The sequence below is a fragment of the Physella acuta genome, unplaced genomic scaffold (assembly GCF_028476545.2).
Source record: "Physella acuta isolate Inbredline_101_S28 unplaced genomic scaffold, ASM2847654v3 ptg000317l, whole genome shotgun sequence".
Taxonomy (NCBI): domain Eukaryota; kingdom Metazoa; phylum Mollusca; class Gastropoda; family Physidae; genus Physella; species Physella acuta.
The window spans coordinates 492,143-499,881 of NW_026731836.1; positions in this window are offsets into that span (position 1 = coordinate 492,143).

Below are 7,739 nucleotides of genomic sequence, written 5' to 3' on the forward strand. Positions count from 1 at the left end.
TACTTCCGATTTCTCAAAAAACTAATGTAAATTTTAAAAGTACTAATAATATTGCGCACTATTATGCGCTTTTTTATTTGGCGTTCACTTGGTGTGCAATTAATTTGTCTACGAGATTTTATTCTATTTTTAAAACTTTAAGTATTTAAAATGGATTAAAAATCATGTCTATAGCCCGAGTTCCCATCCCCTGTTATTTTATATAAGAATATTCGAGAAAGTTTAGGGGAGATCACTCCCGGTTAATTTATCTTACGCGGAATCATTCTACAAATCAAAGAATTCATCTTGTAATTCATCGTGAATGCTGGCAACATCGAGGGAAGAAGAGAATGGGTAATGCGTCAATGCAGATTCTTTTTTTTCAGCTCAGAGAAATAGCGCTGCAGTTCGTTTTCACTTGATTCAAGATGCCCAGAAATTTCTTGTTTCAAAATTTTAATTATCTCACAATTAGATTCATCTACCACACTGCAGAGTTTCTCAAATTTACAATATTTCCAAGATTTATTTTCTTCGCCGATTTTGCAGCTTTGATAAAAATATCCCGAGATAATCATGGAAAGTCATAATATTCGTTCATTTTCACTGAAGCTTCGGGTTACGCTTAAGTTGATGTTTGAACACATCTGCTAGGTATAATACTCTCTCCAACCACTCTATGTTGTTTTAAGTATACCACAAGGTCTTGTTTCCTTTGAATTTCCATGAACAATTTGATTTCAGATTTCAATTCAAAAACACGATTCACAACAATTCGTTTGACAGCCAGCGCACTGTAGTGTAGAAGAGCAGAACCTCGTGATCTTTATTCAGGTCTTTGCTCATTTCTTTGAAGGCTCCAGATTTTATATAATTTACCACTTATACCAGCAATGGAGTCTTGATGGCGATTGGTGAGGGCAATGGTTAGGGAGCTAAATCTTTTCTGCTTTCTGAAAGCCCGATCTTGACCTAAACATAGATGGTGCACCATCCGTACAAACCCTCACAGCCGTTTTAACCCATTTTAATCATCCAATTTTTAAACAAAACCTATTTATTTTCTCCATGCTATCTTCACAAAAGAGCAACTCTTCTTTGCTATCATCTGAATGAATATAGACAAAGACCAGCAACTGCGAACACGAACTCACGTCTGTTGATTTATCAACTTGAAAAGCAAACAATGGTGAAAGCTTAATTTTAATAAAAATGTGTTATTTAACATCTACGGACATGTAAGAATTAACTTCACCATCTTCAACATGCAGCGTTTGATGAGATTTTCTCCTATTGTGTTTGTTTTTGCTTGGCATTTTCTGTCGCAACTTCATGTGAAGCTTGCACTAATGCTGTGTTTCCTTGGTGAAAACTTCCTGTTCGATCAAGTCTCTGACGTTTGCAACTAGCTTCATACCGACGAAAGAACTCCATATCTTTTTTGGTGTGTTTCGAATGACTCGTCTCAAATGACGTTTTAGTTTTGAAGATTTCATAAATTCTCTATTCTCTTTCCAGTGATGTTAGTAAAGCCGAATTTAAAAAAATTCTTCTAAATATTTATGTTTTGTTTCAAATTACTAAGGTTTAGTATACCAGTTGGCGACCCCCCAGAAAGCCCTTCGCGACCCCCAAGGGGGTCGCGACCCCCAGGTTGGGAACCCGTGCATTTAGGCATCAACAATAGTTATAAAAGTCCAAAGACTTCCTTTTATTTGGTGGGTTTTTTCTACTTTAAAAAAACAAACAACTTTCTTTTTTAGTTTTAGTTCTGATAAAAGTAAACACAACAAAGTCACACGATAACTAAATGGGAGGTCATTTCTAAGAGGCTAATATTACCTGTCTGGTCAGAGTAAATGGTTTTGATAAATCAAATTGAGTTAGACGTGAGTCTAGGGCTGTTCGGCCGGGACCCACTTCGCTAATGGGCCCGTCTGGGTTGATGTTCTCAGCCACAAAGTTCTGTCCCTTGGTTGATACCTCGGTAAACGGCTGGTAAAATCGATAGTGCGTCTGATACGGGAATTGATTGGTTGGGGAGATCGAAGACTCGATTGAAATTTTAAAATTTGACGAGTTGAACTTGATGGATCTGATGTGATTTTTTTCTAAGCCAAATATTGCCGACTATCTAACATGTTAATTAATAGACACAAAAGTGCGAATTTTGATTACATATTTTAAAACGAGAACTTGCGACTGCTAACCTGAAAGTCTCGAGTTCGGATCCAAGGATTGATTCTGTAGAACGAGCCACCCAGCTCACGTTAGGGAAACAAAGACAAATGGTCATAGTGCTGACCACACTATCCACCTGTATGCTGAGGACATTAAAACAGATGAACTCTACTTCATCTACCCCGTGTATCTTGGGCACGAACGAGACGAGATGATTATTTTAAAACTAGATCGTTAGATGTACAGAATGTAGACGTGTAGGCCCACTTTTTTTCCGACGTCAAAACGGCTGTTAGATTGGCGTTTTAGTTTTGTAGCTTCGGCGTATAAAACAAGAATGTGTTTCCCCCAACTAGAGCCAGGTGCCCATTAGTGCTGGTTGAACTCACGGACTATCTACGGACCTAGTTTCTGATATTGGATATGATCTTTTATTGGAGCCGGATGTTTTCCCGAAAGACACTTGCCTGAATGCCGTTTGCCTGAAGGCCGCTTTACCGAATGGATACATTGGGCAAGTGGCTTTTTGGGCATTTGTCCGATTTGGGCATTTGTCTCATTCGGGCAAGTGTCCATTCGGGCATTTGTCCCATTCGAGCAAGTAACCATTCGGGCAAACTTGCAAACGGTCTACGGGAAAGTGTCTTTCTCTGAAATTGGTCGTAGACCTCTTTTTTTTTTACTAAAGCTCAGCTTATATTTGATAAGCTCTTTTAATATAGCTTATCCTATATTGGATAAGGACTATCAAGGCTTATATTTGATACGATCTACCATGACTCATCTTATATTGAATAAGCTCATCCATTGTCATATGAAATATTGGATAAGCTGTATCAAGGCTTATCTTATATCCCATATGAACGACAGGGATAACAATGTAATATCATCGTTTCTGTCTTCGTGAAATCCCCTATGAACGACAGGGATAACAATGTAATATCATCGTTTCTGTCTTTGTGAAATCCCATATGAACGACAGGGATAACAATGTAATATCATCGTTTCTGTCTTTGTGAAATCCCATATGAACGACAGGGATAACAATGTAATATCATCGTTTCTGTCTTTGTGAAATCCCATATGAACGACAGTGATAACAATGTAATATCATCATTTCTGTCTTCGTGAAATCCCCTATGAACGACAGGGATAACAATGTAATATCATCGTATCTGTCTTCGTGAAATCTTATATGAACGACAGGGATAACAATGTAATATCATCGTTTCTGTCTTCGTGAAATCCCCTATGAACGACAGGGATAACAATGTAATATCATCGTTTCTGTCTTCGTGAAATCCCCTATGAACGACAGGGATAACAATGTAATATCATCGTTTCTGTCTTCGTGAAATCCCATATGAACGACAGGGATAACAATGTAATATCATCGTTTCTGTCGTCGTGAAATCCACTATGAACAACAGGGATAACAATGTAATATCATCGTTTCTGTCTTCGTAAAATCCCCTATGAATGACACGGATAACAATGTAATATCATCGTTTCTGTCTTCGTAAAATCCCCTATGAATGACACGGATAACAATGTAATATCATCGTTTCTGTCTTCGTGAAATCCCCTATGAACGACAGGGATAACAATGTAATATCATCGTTTCTGTCTTCGTGAAATCCCCTATGAATGACACGGATAACAATGTAATATCATCGTTTCTGTCTTCGTGAAATCCCCTATGAACGACAGGGATAACAATGTAATATCATCGTTTCTGTCTTCGTGAAATCCCCTATGAATGACACGGATAACAATGTAATATCATCGTATCTGTCTTCGTGAAATCCCCCACGAACGACAAGGATAACAATGTAATATCATCGTTTCTGTCGTCGTGAAATCCCATATGAACGACGCCCGTCTTTTGTTTGTGTCTTGCCACGTCGGGTTGATACATTTTCTCACCAGACGGCGCTACGTCTTACACGCTGACCTCAATTCTATGGAGAAGAAAAAAAAAGATAATTCAATAGAGGAGCATGTTAATGGTGTGATGAGGAGACGGGGGAAGGGTGAGGGGGGGGGTAGATTTACAAGATTGGGAGGGTTAATAGACAGAGAAAAATGTACTGTTCTCAAAAACAAGGTAATATTTGTTTCGTTAAAGTTACACAAACATCGTTTCTTTATTTAAAGTTTTTTTTAATGTTTAGTTCAACAGCACTAAGTGCGAACATGTAAATACGTGCTTCATTTCAATTTGTCTGAAACCTTATTTATTTATCAGACAAAGAAAATCAGTCCTGATTTGTTTTTACTTTTTTTTATACATGGTAAAAAAATCAAGGCCGATATTATATAAGGTGGTATAGAGCCCCGTTTTAGTAGTTTGTGCTACGTGCGTTGTATTTAAATGGTGTATAAATAAATGTTGACGTCATAGCTACTGTCTACCCGGTTCCTTAATGCAGCTAGATTTATTTTTAGAACACAGAGAAGGTGTGTGTGTGAGTGTGTGTGTGTGGGGGGGGGTGGAAAAAAAAAGGGGGGGGGGTAACTTGTGACGATGATTTATAACATACAAATTGATGAACGAATAACCAACAACGGCGAAAAGACATTTTTTTTTCTTTCTGTCTGTCTGTCTACTGTGATGCTAGATTTGTTTGGTCTGAGTGCGCAGGGGACGGGGGGCTGGGGAATACTCGCAGACTTGTGAAATGGAGCCCCTGAAATAGCCAGCAGGATATTACTTTTGCTTAGGGCAGTGTGTCGGTCAGTCAGGGCAGGGATTAGTGGCCAGTGGAGAAGATTAGGACTCGCAGGTAGAGTGAGTTCGTTGCTGGGGATTAGTCGATGTGATGTTGCCGGCGGCCAAGGTGGGATTATCCATTATCCCACCCTGTATAGATCAAGACGAACCAACAATAATTTATGTTGGACATCTTCAAATGTAAAAATAAAAATAGTCTATTTGCAAAGCAAACTATATATATATATATATATATATATATATATATATATATATATATATATATATATATATATATATATATATATGTGTGTGTGTGTGTCTGTGTGTGTCTGTGTCTGTGTGTGTGCGTGCGTGCGTGCGTGCGTGCGTGTGTGTGTGTGTGTATAACTATGTGATGGTTTCGAAGAAAAATAATCTGGAAAAATAACAAAACACTAATACTAACGAGGAAAGTTTCAAGTCAGGGTGAGTTCAATGTCTTAAACTTTCTGTAGACAGCAGTGAATATGATTTAGTCTATCATTCAACCGTAGATCTTCGCTAGGAATTCCGAGCTGTAATGGGTACTTGGCTTGGGGCGTGGCAAACAGGTACAGCCCAACACGGTGAGAGATCCACACGGCCTACAGTACCCACACCCACCCCAGAAGCCCACACAACCCATAATACCCACACATCTCTCTCTCTGCTCCTTTCTCCCCTCTCTTTTTCTCCCTCTCTTCCTCTCTCGCTCTCTCCCTCCCCCTCTTTAGCCCTCCCTCTATCTCTCTACTATCTCCCTGTCCATCCTTCCCTCCCTCTCTCTCTCTCCCACTCACTCCCTCACTACCTCTCCATCCCTGCTCTCTTTCTCTTCCTACCTTCCTCTCTCTTTTTCTTTCTCTTCCTCTCTCTCAATACATCTCCCTCCCTCTCTCTCCCTCTCTTTCTCTCTCTGGGTACAACCATGGATTGAATTGAACCATTTGACATGTTGATGTATAGATTGATTTACTGCTTTAAAAAATCACTATTCTCCCTACCTCCCCCCTCACTGCAGATAATGACCACAAATACGTCATCAACCTTTGAAACCAACACCACGGTTGACTGGAGTCACTGCAAATATCACCTGGCTGATGGGGACAATGTACAGTGTTACCGTTCGGATGAGGTAGGTTCAAACTTGGGTAGTTGTTATCAGATGAGGTAGGTTCAAAGTTGGTATCAAATGAGGTAGGTTCAAACTTGAGTAGTTTTTATCAGATGAGGTAGGTTCAAAGTTTGTATCAAATGAGGTAGGTTCAAAGTTGGGTAGTTATCAGATGAGGTAGGTTCAAAGTTGGGTAGTTATCAGATGAGGTAGGTTCAAAGTTGGGTAGTTATCAAATGAGGTAGGTTCAAAGTTGGGTAGTTTTTATCAAATGAGGTAGGTTCAAACTTGGGTAGTTGTTATCAGATGAGGTAGGTTCAAATTTGGGTAGTTTTTATCAGATGAGGTAGGTTCAAACTTGGGTAGTTTGTATCAAATGAAGTAGGTTCAAAGTTGGGTAGTTTGTATCAAATGAAGTAGGTTCAAAGTTGGGTAGTTGTTATCAGATAAAGTAGGTTCAAAGTGGGGTAGTTTTTATCAGATGAGGTAGGTTCAAAGTTGGGTAGTTGTTATCAAATGGAGTAGGTTCAAAGTTTGGTAGTTGTTATCAGATGAGGTATGTTGAACTGTGGGACATTACCCCCACCCCGTCAATTACCCTTCCCCCGGACATCCCACCCCCACCCTCCCCGAAATTACCCCCGGAGCATTTACCCCCATGTCATTTACCCCGTGTCAATTACCCCCTCTCTCTCCTCCAAGCTCAAGTATCCTGACCCCAACTCTAATTCTGAACTCACCGAATTAGCCGGCTATATCTCGAACTTACCAAATTAGCCGGCTTTATTCCGAACTCACCAGATTAGCTGGCTATATACCGAACTCACCAAATTAACCAGCTATATACCGAACTCACAAATTAACCGGCTATATCCCGAACTTACAAAATTAACCGGCTTTATCCAGAAATCACCAAATTAACCGCCTAATTCCCCCGCTCATCAAAATGGCCGAGTTCTATTTAATCTTCACAGCCGCTTTAATTTCTATTTTTAACCGACCAGTAAAAGCTCAGCTAATTAGCGGCGTTCATGGATTCTGTGTTGAGTCGTCAAGTAATTAACAACAAGCGGTTCGTTAATTAACCACCGCATTCCGTGAAAACATAAGGAATAATAAGTTAGCTTCGCGGAGCTGAATGTGAAACGGCAAGATGTCAACACACGCGTTTCATTACAGGTTTGCATGCACGGGAGGTTAGAGGTCACTGGAGGAACATGGGAGGGGGAGGGGGGAATGGATGTCTGCGGAAATATTTGTCATCCGGAGTTTTAATCATCTTTTAGCTAAGTCTGGATTGGATGAAAGCGAAGACAGAAAAAAAAAATCTGTCAAATTTTTTTATCTTCGTGTAAGACCAAATAACCAACAGCTAGATTAAAGGCAGACAAATACAAATACAAAACGAAAGATTATAGGGGAAAAAAATGAAAATATTCGCAGACTACATTTTTAATAATTTTTTTACATTTTATTCTTAGACTTAAGAATGTATCCTGCAAATGGAACAAAAGTTTGGTGTAATGAAGGGTTGGGTTTGGGTTCGATTCCTAGTTTCGCGTTTGATTAAAAAAAAAAAACGTTTAGGTTGTATTAAATTGCAAAAGAGAGCATTTAAAAAAAAGTAGTGGAAAATAGAACAAAGTTCTGGAAAGGAGCTTAGGATAGCGATTATAATCTCAGAACCAACATGGCGGAATGTGACGTAGAAGGTCATTTGTAGACATA